This window comes from Oncorhynchus nerka, linkage group LG13, assembly GCF_034236695.1.
Source record: "Oncorhynchus nerka isolate Pitt River linkage group LG13, Oner_Uvic_2.0, whole genome shotgun sequence".
NCBI classification, from domain to species: domain Eukaryota; kingdom Metazoa; phylum Chordata; class Actinopteri; order Salmoniformes; family Salmonidae; genus Oncorhynchus; species Oncorhynchus nerka.
Genome location: NC_088408.1, coordinates 16,411,673 through 16,425,958, shown reverse-complemented (window position 1 = coordinate 16,425,958; position 14,286 = coordinate 16,411,673).

The window sequence follows — 14,286 nt, the reverse complement described above, 5'->3', positions numbered from 1 at the left end:
AAACACTAGAAATGTAGATATGTCTGCTGGGAAAGCCTCTGCACATATTTAGTGACTTGTTTCATACAAGCAAGCATGCAATAAAGTAGCCTCAAGCCATGCTGTATTATGCTGTAGCCAAGACTACTGTCATTGTCATGCCATGTAATGTAAGAGCTACATGGAACGTATGTAACGAGGCTAGCAATACACATGTACTGTCTTCTACACACAGGATGACCTAGAGTAGTAAGTGGACTTTTACTGTCCTTTGTAGGCGTACAACAATCTCATTTCATTTCTTTCTATGGAGCCAACCCAGCAAACTGAAAACATTCCCAGAACATTAGCTAAGTTCTAGTTAGGGTTTAATCTAAAATTAGGGTGATAACATCCTTGATAACAAAATGTTTTCAATTAAATATCCTTGTAATATTCAACAACCATCTTTAATAACTACCACAGAAAATTCAAAAGTTCTCATTAGGTTCCCAGGTAATGAAATAACACAATATACCAGTAATGTTTTCCCAGCAAACCAAAATTGCTTCTGTGAATGTACCCAAGAACATTCATTAAGTTGCAACAAATGTTCTCATAACACAAAAACTGTCCATTCGTGGTGATGATTAACCTCTTCCCTCTACCCTCTACTTTTTTGAACATTCTGTTAAAAATCGAATTCGAAGTGTTTTGTGAAAGTTTATCGTCGACTTTTTGAATTTTAAAAATGACGTTACGTTTTGAAACTATGTTTTTTTCGTTTATCACAGTCTACATATAACGATATCTAGGCTTTATATGGACCGATTTAATCGAAATAAAGACCCAATAGTGTTTATGGGACATCTAGGAGTGCCAACAAAGAAGATGGTGAAAGGTAATGAATGTTTTCTATTTTATTGTGCGGTTTGTGTAACGCCGAAATGCTAATTATTTTGTTTACGTCCCCTGCGGGTCTTTTGTGTTGTAGTGTATTGTTGCATGCTATCAGATAATAGCTTCTCATGCTTTCGCCGAAAAGCATTTTAAAAATCTGACTTGTTGCCTGGATTCACAACGAGTGTAGCTTTAATTCGATACCCTGCATGTGTATTTTAATGAACGTTTGAGTTTTAACTAATACTATTAGCATTTAGCGTAGTGCATTTGCATTTCCAGAGCTCTAGTTGGGACGCAAGCGTCCCGAGTAGAGGGAAGAGGCTAATGATAGGGCTGTGATAAGATATTACATTTTGTAAACCAGTTATTGCCATGCAAAAGACTGCCGGTCTCATGGGAATGTACCGTATCCATTGACTTATGACTCAAATTACAGTTCCTATGCCTTCCTCTAGATGTCAACAGTCTTTAGAAATTGTTTCAGGCTTTTATTCTGAAAAATGAGTGTGTAAGAGCAGTGTGAATGAGTGGACCCTGCCGTGTCACAGAGCTTTTTCATGCGCGCGACCAGAGAGTGCCTTTCTTGTTTACCTTTTATATTCACTACGTTATTGTCCGGTTGAAATATTATAGATCATTTAGGCAAAAACTACCTGAGGATTGAATATAAACATCGTTTGACATGTTTCTATGAACTTTACGGATACAATTTGGATTTTTTTTGTCTTCCTGTTGTGACTGTGATTGAGCCTGTGGATTACTGAAGAAAACGCGAACAAAACGGAGGTTTTTGGATATTAAAGAGACTTTATCGAACAAAAGGAACATTTATTGAATAACACTCTTCTGAGTGCAAACATATGAAGATCATCAAAGGTAAGGGATTATAATTTTATCTCTATTTCTGACTTGTGTAACTCTTCTACTTGGCTGGTTACTGTTTGTAATGATTTGTCTGCTGGGCTATGTTCTCAAATGATTATAAGCTATACTTTCACCATAAAGCATTTTTTAAATCTGACCCCGTGGTTGGATTCACAAGAAGTTCATCTTTAAACCTATATGTTTAATAGTTGTATCTTTTCTGAATTTTTATAATGAGTATTTCTGTATTTGAATTGGGCGCTCTGCAATCTCACTGGATGTTGGCCAGGTGGGACTCTAGTGTCCCACATACCCTAGAGAGGTTAATTAACATAAACATGTTTAGTATCTCCAGGTCCACGCATACAAGCCACTGATCACGCCTTTAGGGCATATTCCATCCAAACTCTGTATGCCATGGACTCTCCATTCCTGTTCCTGCAGCTACCTAGTGCTTAATTTTGGAGACCAAGTGAAAAATGTTTTGGAACTTCGATAGTAACATGTTTCCACAACAAAACAGATTTCATTAAACAAGGAATGAAGGACAGTGTGGAGGAGATGGAAACGCATGGTGGTGAGATATTCTGTACCTAAAGGTAATGTGTCAGCTATTAATTATGAAAATATAAAACATGCCCTATTACTAGGCTATTCAAAATCAAAGGCAAATTCACTAAAATTGTAGGCTAACTCTGAATTTGTTTTATTTAGGCTAGACCAATTATGTACCAAAGATATCTTAAATCAGTATTTAAAAAATAATGTTTTTCTGCCATGTATAATATGCAGCAGGCTATGTATTGTATAACAACACAATCATTATTTAATTCAGTTTTTTTTCTGGCTTGGGCTCATATATAGGCCTATGCACATGCATAAGCTCTAATGGGTGTTTTGAAGGTAAAGGGGGATAACTTGTCAGTTGTACAACTGAATGCCTTCAACTGAAATGTGTCTTCCGCATTTAACCCAACCCCTCTGAATCAGAGAGGTGCGGGGGGCTGCCATAATCGACTTCCACGTTTTCGGCGCCTGGAGAACAGCGTATTAACTGCCTTGCTCAGGGGCAGAATGACAGATTTTTACCTTGTCAGCTTGGGTACACAATACATTTTGGCTGTTCTTTAAAAGGTTCCCAGAATGTTTCATTAGGTTGTGGGAACAGTGTGGGTACATTACAAGAGACACATTCCCAGTAGCCATGGCAGTATGATCAATCAGGAATTACATGCTTCCTTTTTAGCCTTCTTAGACATAACTAACCCAGGGATATATTGGTAACTGGGTTATTCACCATCACTATACCCATTCATCCTCTTTATATGCTGCATACTTCTGGGACAATATTTACAAGGTATCCAAGACTGAGTGCTGATCTAGGATCACTTTTGCTTTTCAGATGAACAATAAGCGAGGGGGGACCATATGAAGCGTCGGAGGTAGGAGTTATATCGGGTGCGTTTTTAAAGTTGAACAGTCAATTTTTCCACAATGATTGGGAGTTTACAGTTAGTCTAAATTCTGCATTTCTGACTGGATAAAAAAACTATTCTAAAGAAACATGGTTAAAGAGTTTGTGTGATTGAACCTGCAATCTTCAGTCAGATAATTAACTCTGTGCGACCAGGGAATAGCTTTTGGCATTATGTTTTCTTTCCAGACAAATATGGACAATCAGGAAACAGACGACAATTTCTGAGTTATTAAAATGTTCCAATCCTCTTCATACTGTACCACTACATTATATTAATTTATTTCTACATCACGTGTTGAAAGTCTTATATGTGATTTTAGTTGGATAAACTTTCCTTTATTAAATAACTTGTATTCTTGTGTATTCATAGACTTCTTAAAAACAGACTCAGAACCTTCAAACTAAATAAGAAAACAATTGGACCTTTTCTCAATTTCAAAATCACATTTCATAAGACTTTCAACACATGATAAAATAGTGTTACAAGTACAAAAAAATGCCAAAGCTATTCTGCCTATTTGGCCCTGTCCGGGGTTATCGTCGGACAGGGGCACAGTGTCTCCCGACCCCTACTGTCTCAGCCTCCAGTATTTATGCTGCAATAGTTTGTGTCGGGGGGCTAGGGTCAGTCTGTTATATCTGGAGTATTTCTCCTGTCTCTGTGCTACCTCTAATTCTCTCTGTCTCTCTTTTCTCTCTCTTCTCTCACAGGACCTGAGCCCTAGGACCATGCCTCAGGACTACCTGGCCTGATGACTCCTTGCTGTCCCCAGTCCACCTGGTCATGCTGCTGCTCCAGTTTCAACTGTTCTGCCTGCGGCTATGGAACCCTGACCTGTTCACAGGACGTGCTACATTGTCCCAGACCTGCTGTTTTTGACTCTCTCTCTAGCGCACCTGCTGTCTCTAACTCTGATTGATCGGCTATGAAAAGCCAACTGACCTTTACGCCTAAGTTGCTGTCCTGTTGCACCCTCTACAACCACTGTGATTATTATTATCTGACCCTGCTGGTCATCTATGAACATTTGAACATCTTGGCCATGTTCTGTTATAATCTCCACCCAGCACAGCCAGAAGAGGACTGGCCACTCCTCAGAGCCTGGTTCCTCTCTAGGTTTCTTCCTAGGTGCTGGTCTTTCTAGGGAGTTTTTCCTAGCCACGTGCTTCTCCATCTGCATTGCTTGCCGTTTTGGGGTTTTAGGCTGGGTCCTTGTACAGCACTTTGTGACATCAGATGATGTAAAAAGGGCTTTATAAATAAATGTAATTGATTGATTGGTGGTACAGAGAATGAATGATTTAGCTAAGACACTATCTCAGTGCAAGAGGCGTTACTGCAGTACCTGGTTTGAATCCAGGCTGCATCACATCTGGCCGTGAATGGGAGTCCCATAGGGCAGTGCACAATTGGCCCAGCATCGTCCGGGTTTGGCCGGGTAGGCCGTCATTATAAATAAGAATTTGTTCTTAACTAGCTTGCCTAGTTAATTTAAATAAAGGTTCAATTTAAAATACATTTAAAAAAGAGCGATTAGGGTTAAATGCCTTGCTCAAGGGCACATATGATTATGTTTATATGATTAAATGTTGTTCAAATGAATTAAATGACAATGCCCTGTGTCTCTATATCACGTACAATACAGTTCACAAAATGCAAATTGCCATTACATCTGGATTATATCTAGAGAGAAACATAATGGGGATGTATTCCAATCGGCTTTCTTATGCATTAAGTCATTTTTGGTCAAACTTAAGTATCAAATCTTATAAATGTGGACCTACAGAAAAAGGTACAAGGTATATTGCGTCAACATCAATGGAATATTATGCTAAAACTATAACAAATATGCTATGAATTCATAAAAACAGAAATTTCATTTTTGCAACATTAATTAAGGGAATGTCTTTAACTTTAATTAAACATTGTTTGAATGTCATCACAACGGAGTATATTTTGTGTTGGGAATCTCTTCTAATGTACCAACGCTGTCCCACAACCTAATTAAATGTTCTGGGAACCTTTTAAAAAAATCAGAAAGGATGTTATGTCAACATTCTTGCAACATTAAATTAATGTTGTGTGCTTTTTTAATTTTTTTAATCTATTTTTAGGGATTTTCTTAAAATTGCATTGTTGGTTAAGGGCTTGTAAGTAAGCATTTCACTGTAAAGTCTACACCTGTTGTATTCGGCGCATGTGACAAAAAAATAGATTTAATTTCTTTTGAGTTCCAAGCAAACCAAAAATTGTTTCTGTGAATGTTCCCAGAACATTTTTTAGGTAGCGGCACATGTTCTCATAACACACACACACACTTTCCAGTCGTGGTGATGATTGTAGAATGTTTGTATAAAACATTCACCTGATTTTGCAAGAACATTTCTAGAACACATTTAATATTTTCTTGAAATGTTCCCAGCGGACTGATTAACTAGCTTTTGTTTTAGTTGGAGTGTGCCACGCGAGAGTTCATGTATGCTGAGTGCTACGTTGAGTTTCCGAATGCTAGATTAGGCAACAAATAACAATGGGACATTGTGTGTGTACAATATGCACGGCTGCAGCTGTACGACCCACTCCTCACTGCGCTTGATGTTCTTGTTAGTCAGTTTAATAAGCTTGTCCAGGCTCAGCCTCCGGGACATGACTGTAATACCACGCACACCCAGGTCACCTTACAGAAATAGTTATAATGAAGTACCACAGATCTACAGTAATACCAAAGACAGTACAGTATGAAGAAAACTGCTTCTCCAATAGAAATCCCTGATCACACTTGCAGGCGATGTCATGGCGACGTTGTCTAGCTAAGCTCATGCATAGAAACATGGCATCAGGTCTAACGGTCGTCTTGCACTGAACTGCACATGTGCAGGCCGTCAAATCAAAGGCATGCCTTCAATATAAACCTTTTTTTTTATGAAAATGTGTCAGTTTGTCACTTTTACGAGGTTGGAGTAATAACATGTTCATATACTTAAGACAATTGGCTCGAATCTAGGTTGCGCCATTAGATTTAAAAATATATATATATATGTACAATTAAGGAATCATTTTTCACTTCTCTCATTGACTTATCAAACCCCAAACCCCGGCCTGGTGTGTTTGGTCTGTTTCGCAAGCGTTCAAGGAAGTCTCGAGACATTGCTCCTCTGGGCTTAGAAACTCTGTGGTATTAACTTTAATGTAGTCCTACTGTGCTATAGAAGATGGCGTGGGATAAGGCCATTGATTATCGGGTCCTTTGACATTGATGTAGAGACAGTGATGGAAAGTGGTTTTTAATTGAGCTAACCCTCGTGTCTTTGAGAATTTTTCATTATATTATGTACATTCATTTTGATCACTCTATCGGACTAGGAGTGAACCAGGAGTAGAAGTGAACCTGGACTAGAAGGGAACCTGGATCTGCGAGGACCACCCTATAATCTTTGGTTAAATGTATGGTACACTATATAACATTGAATGAAAAATGTATCTGCTTTGCTTCATAACAAAGAAACATCAGAAACATCAGAAACATCAGAGACAAAGAAAACCCCAGTAGGTAATTACTTGACATCAACTGCACACTGTTTCTGGAACGAGAGGAGAGGAAGGATATCAGAAGTGAAAGGTGGTCACACCATCGGTTCCCATCCGTGTAAGGAGCAGGATTGGTCCTGACAGGGGATGCCACAGACCCTTACACCTCCGCCTCTCTAGCCACACTGAGTCATATGCACCACCAGCCTGTTCAGATTATTATTCATGAGATGTCCATCTTATTTAATAGTTTTTTTAAATAAGAAGTGAAACATAATATATTTTAGATTTTAGATTCTTCAAAGTAGCCACCCTTTGCCTTGATGACAGCTTTACACACTATTGTTATTCTCTCAACCATCTTCACCTGCAAAGCTGTTATCAATGCAAACGGTGGCTACTTCGAACAATCTAAAACATAAAATCTATTTTCATTTGTTTAACACTTTTTTGGTTACTATATGATTCCATGTGTTATTTCATAGTTGTGATGTCTTCACTATTATTCTACAATGTAGAACATAGAAAAAATAAAGAAATAAAGAAAAAACTCCTGTATGAGTAGGTGTGTCCAAACGTTTAACTGGTACTGTGTATATATATCTATCTATCTATCTATCTATCTATCTATCTATCTATATATATATATATATATATATATATATATATATATATATACACAGTATATATACAAAAATATATATATTGAATACTGAACTGTTGAGGAAAAGCTTGCAAGTAGACATTTCACTGTACCGTTTACACCTGCTGTATCCTGTGACAAATAAACTTTGATTTGATTTGGATTGATTCTGTACATTTCTAGAACAAGTACCAATGGATGGGTTGTCTCTAGGGTCCCAACTGCCTTTAGTTGAGTGGCTTCCATCTTTGGGGAGCCTGAGATGCTATTTTAAGGTAATTTCCTAAAGAATGTCAATCAGGTAATAAGGGCTCTAATACTTAAGCTGGAACTGACAGCACATAGCAACATGCAATATTATTCAAATCTGTTCATATACACCTCCAGGAAGAAACTGGAGACTTATCAAAAACATTTTCTGACAAGCGAGCACTTAGATATGGTCATTTTCACATGTTCATACATGCATAGAATGTTTGGGAATAACGTAGGGTAAGGCATTTGTGAAAATTCTATAACAATATAGAGGGAAAGCAGCCATGCATTTAGACAATCAATAGACAATGCAGTAAATAACCCCCCCATCCAAAAAACATCTGTCTAGTCCAGGACTGTAGTCTACACAGACCGGTATGCCATAGCCAATCAGAGCTACAGTAGGCCTATGTGCAAATAAGTAATTTCCCACACGGGCCTGACATCATTCACTTTGAACTGGACTGTGTGTTAACAAGCAGTAGCAACAGCGTTACTTTAGATCATTATAAAGCATTCAAGAGAGTCTAGCTAGCTACATTTTCATATACTTTTCTAATGTTGTAAAAGTAATTTCATTGCAAGTTAAAGCATACTGTTAGCTAGCTAGCTAACGTTAGCTGGCTGGCTCACTAGCTAACGTTACATGTATGATCTGTGTAGTAATATATCTATTTTTAATTTTTTTATTTCACCTTTATTTAACCAGGTAGGCTAGTTGAGAACAAGTTCTCATTTGCAACTGCGACCTGGCCAAGATAAAGCATAGCAGTGTGAACAGACAACAACAAAGAGTTACACATGGAGTAAACAATAAACAAGTCAATAACACAGTAGAAAAAAAAGAAAAAAAAAGAGTCTATATACATTGTGTGCAAAAGGCATGAGGAGGTAGGCGAATAATTACAATTTAGCAGATTAACACTGGAGTGATAAATTATCAGATGGTCATGTGCAGGTAGAGATACTGGTGTGCAAAAGAGCAGAAAAGTAAATAAATAAAAACAGTATGTGGATGAGGTAGGTAAATCGGGTGGGCTATTTACCGATGGACTATGTACAGCTGCAGCGATCGGTTAGCTGCTCAGATAGCAGATGTTTGAAGTTGGTGAGGGAGAAAAAAGTCTCCAACTTCAACGATTTTTGCAAGACCTGCTCCAAAGTCAAATTAGGATATAACATTAGGCCAACAAGACAGTATCCAAGCTCTACAATTCTTTGGTAGAATGGCCTATTTAGTCACACTCACAATTGTAAGCTATTTTCTCTACTTCCGTAGTTACATTTGTCCATTATTGTCCAAAATATTGTATCCCAAATGGCTGGAGGAAGCAAACAACGTAGCAGGCCAGCTGTGATTTACAACCTAATAGCAATATTGGTTCCATTACCAAGAAATTAAACTGAGCAAAAATATAAACGCAACATGAAACAAATTCAAAAAATGTACTTAGTTACAGTTCATATAAGGAAATCAGTCAATAGAAATACACAAATTAAGCCCTGATCTATGGATTTGACTGGGAATACAGATATGAATCTGTTGGTCACGGATATCTCTGTAAAGTAGGGGCGTGGATCAGAAAACCAATCAGTATGTTCTGCTTCTGCACCTGCATTGCTTGCTGTTTGGGGTTTTAGGCTGGGTTTCTGTACAGCACTTTGAGATATCAGCTGATGTAAGAAGGGCTTTATAAATAAAATTTATGTGATTTCATCTGTTGTGACCACTATTTGTTTCATGCAGCGCGATACATCTCTTTCACATAGAGTTGATCAGGCTGTTGACATTAGCCTGTGGAATGTTGTCCCACTCCTCTTCAATGGCTGTGCGAAGTTGCTGGATATTGGCGGGGACAGGAACAGACTGTTGTAAATGTCGATCCAGAGCATCCCAAACATGCTCAATGGGTGACATGTCTGGTGAGTATGCAGATAATGGAAGAATTTGAACATTTTCAGCTTCCCAGAATTGTGTACAGATCCTTGCGACATGGAAATGTATGTCACGACAATGGGCCTCAGGATCTCGTCACAGCATCACCGTGCATTCAAATTGCCATCAATTAAATGCAAATGTGTTTGTCATCCATAGCTTATGCTTGTCCATACCATAACCCCACCGCCACCATGGGGCATTCTGTTCACAACGTTGCCATCAGCAAACCACTCGCCCACACAACGCTATCACATGCTGTCTGCCATCTGCCTGGCACAGTTGATACTGGGATCAATCTGTGAAGAGCACACTTCTCCAGTGTGCCTGTTACCCGACTGAACTGCAGTCAGGTCAATACCCTGGTAAGGACCACAAGCACGGAGATGAGCTTCCTGAGACGGTTTCTGACAGTTTACACAGAAATTCTTTAGTTGTGCTAACCCACAGTTTCATCAGATGTCTGAGTGGCTGGTCTCAAATGATTCCGCAGGTGAAGAAGCCGGATGCGGAGGTCCTGGGCTGGCGTGGTTACATGTTGTCTGCAGTTGTGAGGCCGGTTGGACGTACTGCCAAATTCTCTAAAACAACATTGGAGAATTATGGTAGAGAAATTAACATAAAATTATCTGGCAATAGCTCTTGTCAACATTCCTGCAGTTAGCATTCCAATTGCCCGCTCCCTCAAAACTTGAGACATCTGTGGCTTTGTGTGGTGTGTCAAAACTGCACATTTTAGAGTGGTCTTTTATTCTCCCCAGCACAAGGTGCACCTGTGTAATGATCATGCTGTTTAATCAGCTTCTTGATATGACACACCTGTCAGGTGGATGGATTATCTTGGAAAATGAGAAATGCTGGGATGTATCCAAATTTGGGAACAACATTTGAGAGAAAGAATGTTTTTTGTGTGTATGGAACATTTCTGGGATGTTTTATTTCAGCTCATGAAACATGGGAACAACAACTTACATTTTGTGTTTATATTTTTCTTTATTATATATTAATCATGAATTTAACTGAATCCATCTATTCTGCCTTACTATACATCACGGAATGTTTTGTCAAATAGAACCTCTTATAAAGTTGTTTTTGTTGCATAAACTGGGAATTTGATATTTTTTGCTGATATTATGATTGTCTGTTTGTTTCATATCTGCAAAGTCATTAAAATGCTGTCAGTTCCACTTTAAGGTGACCAGATACCCAGAAGGACTCTGTGTTCCTCTAAGCTTTCTATGCCCAGCACTCCCCGTTGCCTATGTCTGATCAGCACACGCACACATGTGCACACACACATATTACGAGAGGCATCCCCTGTCCAGGCTGTTTAGTTGGAGCCATTTGGTGCGCCAAAGCCAGTTGTTTTTTTTTACCCTAAATAAAAAGATAAGTATGAAATTGCACAATAGCAAAGGGATTTCTCAAGTCAACTTTTATACTCAGTACAAGCTTGACTGAGAAATCAAAAGGTGTGAGATTAATTAGAACTTACTTTTAAAAGTACATAGCCTCCATAAACAGTAGAAAGCATCTGAAAACTAAATGTGTATTGTATTTCAGTTGCCATGCCAAAAGAATAAGTGACCACACTGAATATCAAACGGCCAAAAAACTATCTATTTCTAGAGATGTTCTGATATATTTTACTTGCTGCATCAAAATGAGAAAGTGAAGACAAAGAAAGTATCAGACTAATTTATTTACTCTTAATACATAAGGCTCCATCAGCGATTCTATTGAATGTCTGGAGGACTTGGCATAAATTAATTTCCTCTCGGTTACACACATCATTGCTCTATCTCTCTGCGCTGGTCCAATCATGGCATTCATGTGTGTCTCTTATGCAATAAGATATAACACCTCGACATGCATTATCAATGGTTAGCTTCATCTACTGTACATAGAGGGAGAGGTTGTCCTTCATCAAGGTGAATGGGGAAACATGGGGTGATACTGTATTGGTCTTTAGATTGAGAGGAGGGTTCGTCTTTGGAGTCAGTATTTATTGTGCATTGAAGGGTGTCCTCTCCAAAGAGTAATCCATAACAATGCACTGAATATCAACCATGGCGCCGGCAGAGTGTAATAAAGAGGGGAGACAGAGAGCTGGTTTCAAGCGCAGGGCGCAGCAGGTGTTTAATACAAAGGACCACAGGAGGAGGTAGGTAGCTGGGTCCAGGGGCAGGCAGAAGGTCATACACAGGAGGAAGCAGGTAGCTGGGTTCAGGGGCAGGCAGAAGGTCATGCACAGGGGGTCCAAAGGGGCAACAGTACAGGCAGGGAAAAGGCTAAGAACGTAGTCCGGGAGATCAGGCAATAGGTACATAACAGGAAATCCGATAGACTAAAGTGCAGGCAGGGAATAGGCAAAAGGCATCATTAGTGAGGAAGGCAAAAACTATAATACAAGGGAAGAGTAAATCACGGGAAGAAACAACCCTCTGAAAGATGTGTGTCACAAAACAAACAATACCACACAGTGATGGGGTGCAAAGAACTGAACTAAATGGTGTGTGATAAAGACATACAAGTGTGTGAACAGGTGATTAGAATTAAGGTGATTGGGATCTGGAGAGTGAGCTGCGTTCAGGGGATCTGTGTTTGAGAGTGTGAGCTGGAAAGTGGGCTGGAAAGTGAACTGCGTTCAAGGGATCTACATGTTTGAGGTTGTGAGTTTGAAGCAGACGTTACACAGAGATGGTTGGCTTGCTTCGCATTCTTGGGAAACTATACAGTATTTCGTTTTTTTATGTATTCATATTTACATTGTTACCTCAGCAAATCTTAAGTCTTATTACATAAAGATGGGAAGAACTATTGGATGTAAGCTCAACGTCAACTTACCAACATTACGACCAGGAAAATGACTTTCCCGAAGAAGATCCTCTGTTTGGACCACCACCCAGGACAATGGATCAGATCCCAGTAGCCGACCCAAAACAACGACGCCGCATAAGGGGCAGAAGGAGCGGTATTCTGGTTAGGCGCCGTAGACGTGCACATCGCTCACCGCTCCCGAGTATACTACTCGCCAATGTCAAGTCTCCTGACAAGGTAGACAAAATTAGAGCAAGGGTTGTCTTCCAGAGAGACATCAGAGATTGTAACATTCTCTGTTTCACGGAAACATGGCTCTCTCTGACATTTTGTCGGAATCGGTTCAGCCACCGGGCTTCTCCATGCATCACGCCGACAGAGATAAACACCTCTCTGGGAAGAGGAAGGGCGGGGGTTTATGGTTTATGATTAACGACTCATGTTGTAATCATAACAACACACAGGAACTCAAGTCCTTCTGCTCACCTGACCTAGAAGTCCTTCCAATTCCTTACAACCATTTTACCTACCAAGAGAATTCTCGTCAGTTATAGTCACAGCTGTGTACATTCCCCCTCAAGCGAACACCAAGACGGCCCTCAAGGAACTTCACTGGACTCTATGTAAACTGGAAACCACATAGGCTGCGTTTATTGTAGCTGGGGATTTTAACAAAGCAAATAAGAGAACAAGGCTACCTAAATTATATCAGCAAATTGATTACACAACTCGCAGGGCTAATAGTCTCGATCACTGCTACTCTAACTTCCGCGATGCATACAAAGCCCTCTCCCTCCCTCCCTTCGGCAAATCCGACCACGATGCCATCTTGCTCGTTTCGTCTTACAGGCAGAAACTCAAACAGGATAAACCAGTGACAAGAACCATTCAATGCTGGTCTGACCAATCGGAGGCCACGCTTCAAGATTGTTTTGATCACACGGACTGGAATATGTTCCGTTCAGCCTCAGAGATCAACATTGACCTATACGCTGACTCGGTGCGTGCGTCTATTAAGAAGTGTATTTGAGATGTTGTACCCACTGTGACTATTAAAACCTACCCAACCAGGAACCGTGGATAGATGGCGGCATTCACGCAAAACTGAAAGCGCGATCCACCGCATTTAACCATGGAAAGAGGTCTGGAAATATGGCTGAATTTAAACAGTGTAGTTATTTCGTACGCAAGGCAATCAAACAAGCGAAATGCTGGTACAAGGACAAGGTAGAGTCGCAATTCAATGGCTCAGACACGAGACGTATGTGGCAGGGTCTACAGGAAATCACAGACTACAAAACCAAAAACAGCCACGTCACGGACAACGACATCACGCCTCCAGACAAATTAAACACCTTCTTTGCCCGCTTTGAGGATATTACTGTGCCACAGTCGCGGCTCAGTAAACAAAGACTGCGTCCCCCCCTCTCCTTCTTCGTGGCTGACGTGAGTAAATCATTTAAACTGGTTAACCCTCGCAAGGCTGCTGGCCCAGACGGCATCCCTAGCCATGCCCTCAAAGCATGCGCAGTCCAGCTGGCTGGTGTGTTTACGGACATATTCAATCGCTCCCTATCACAGTCTGTTGTGCCCGCATGTTTCAAGATGGATACCATTGTTCCTGTACCCAAGAAGGCAAAGACAACTGAACTAAATGACTACCGCCCCGTAGCACTTACTTCTGTCATCACGAAGTGCTTTGAGAGGCTAGTCAAAGATCATATTACTGCCACCTTAACGGCCACCCTAGACCCAATTAAGTTTGCACACCACCCCAACAGGTCCACAGATGATGCAATCACCATCACAATGCACCATCCCATCTGGACAAAAATAATACCTATGTCAGAATGCTGTTCATTGACTACAGCTCAGCATTCAACATGATAGTACTCTCCAAG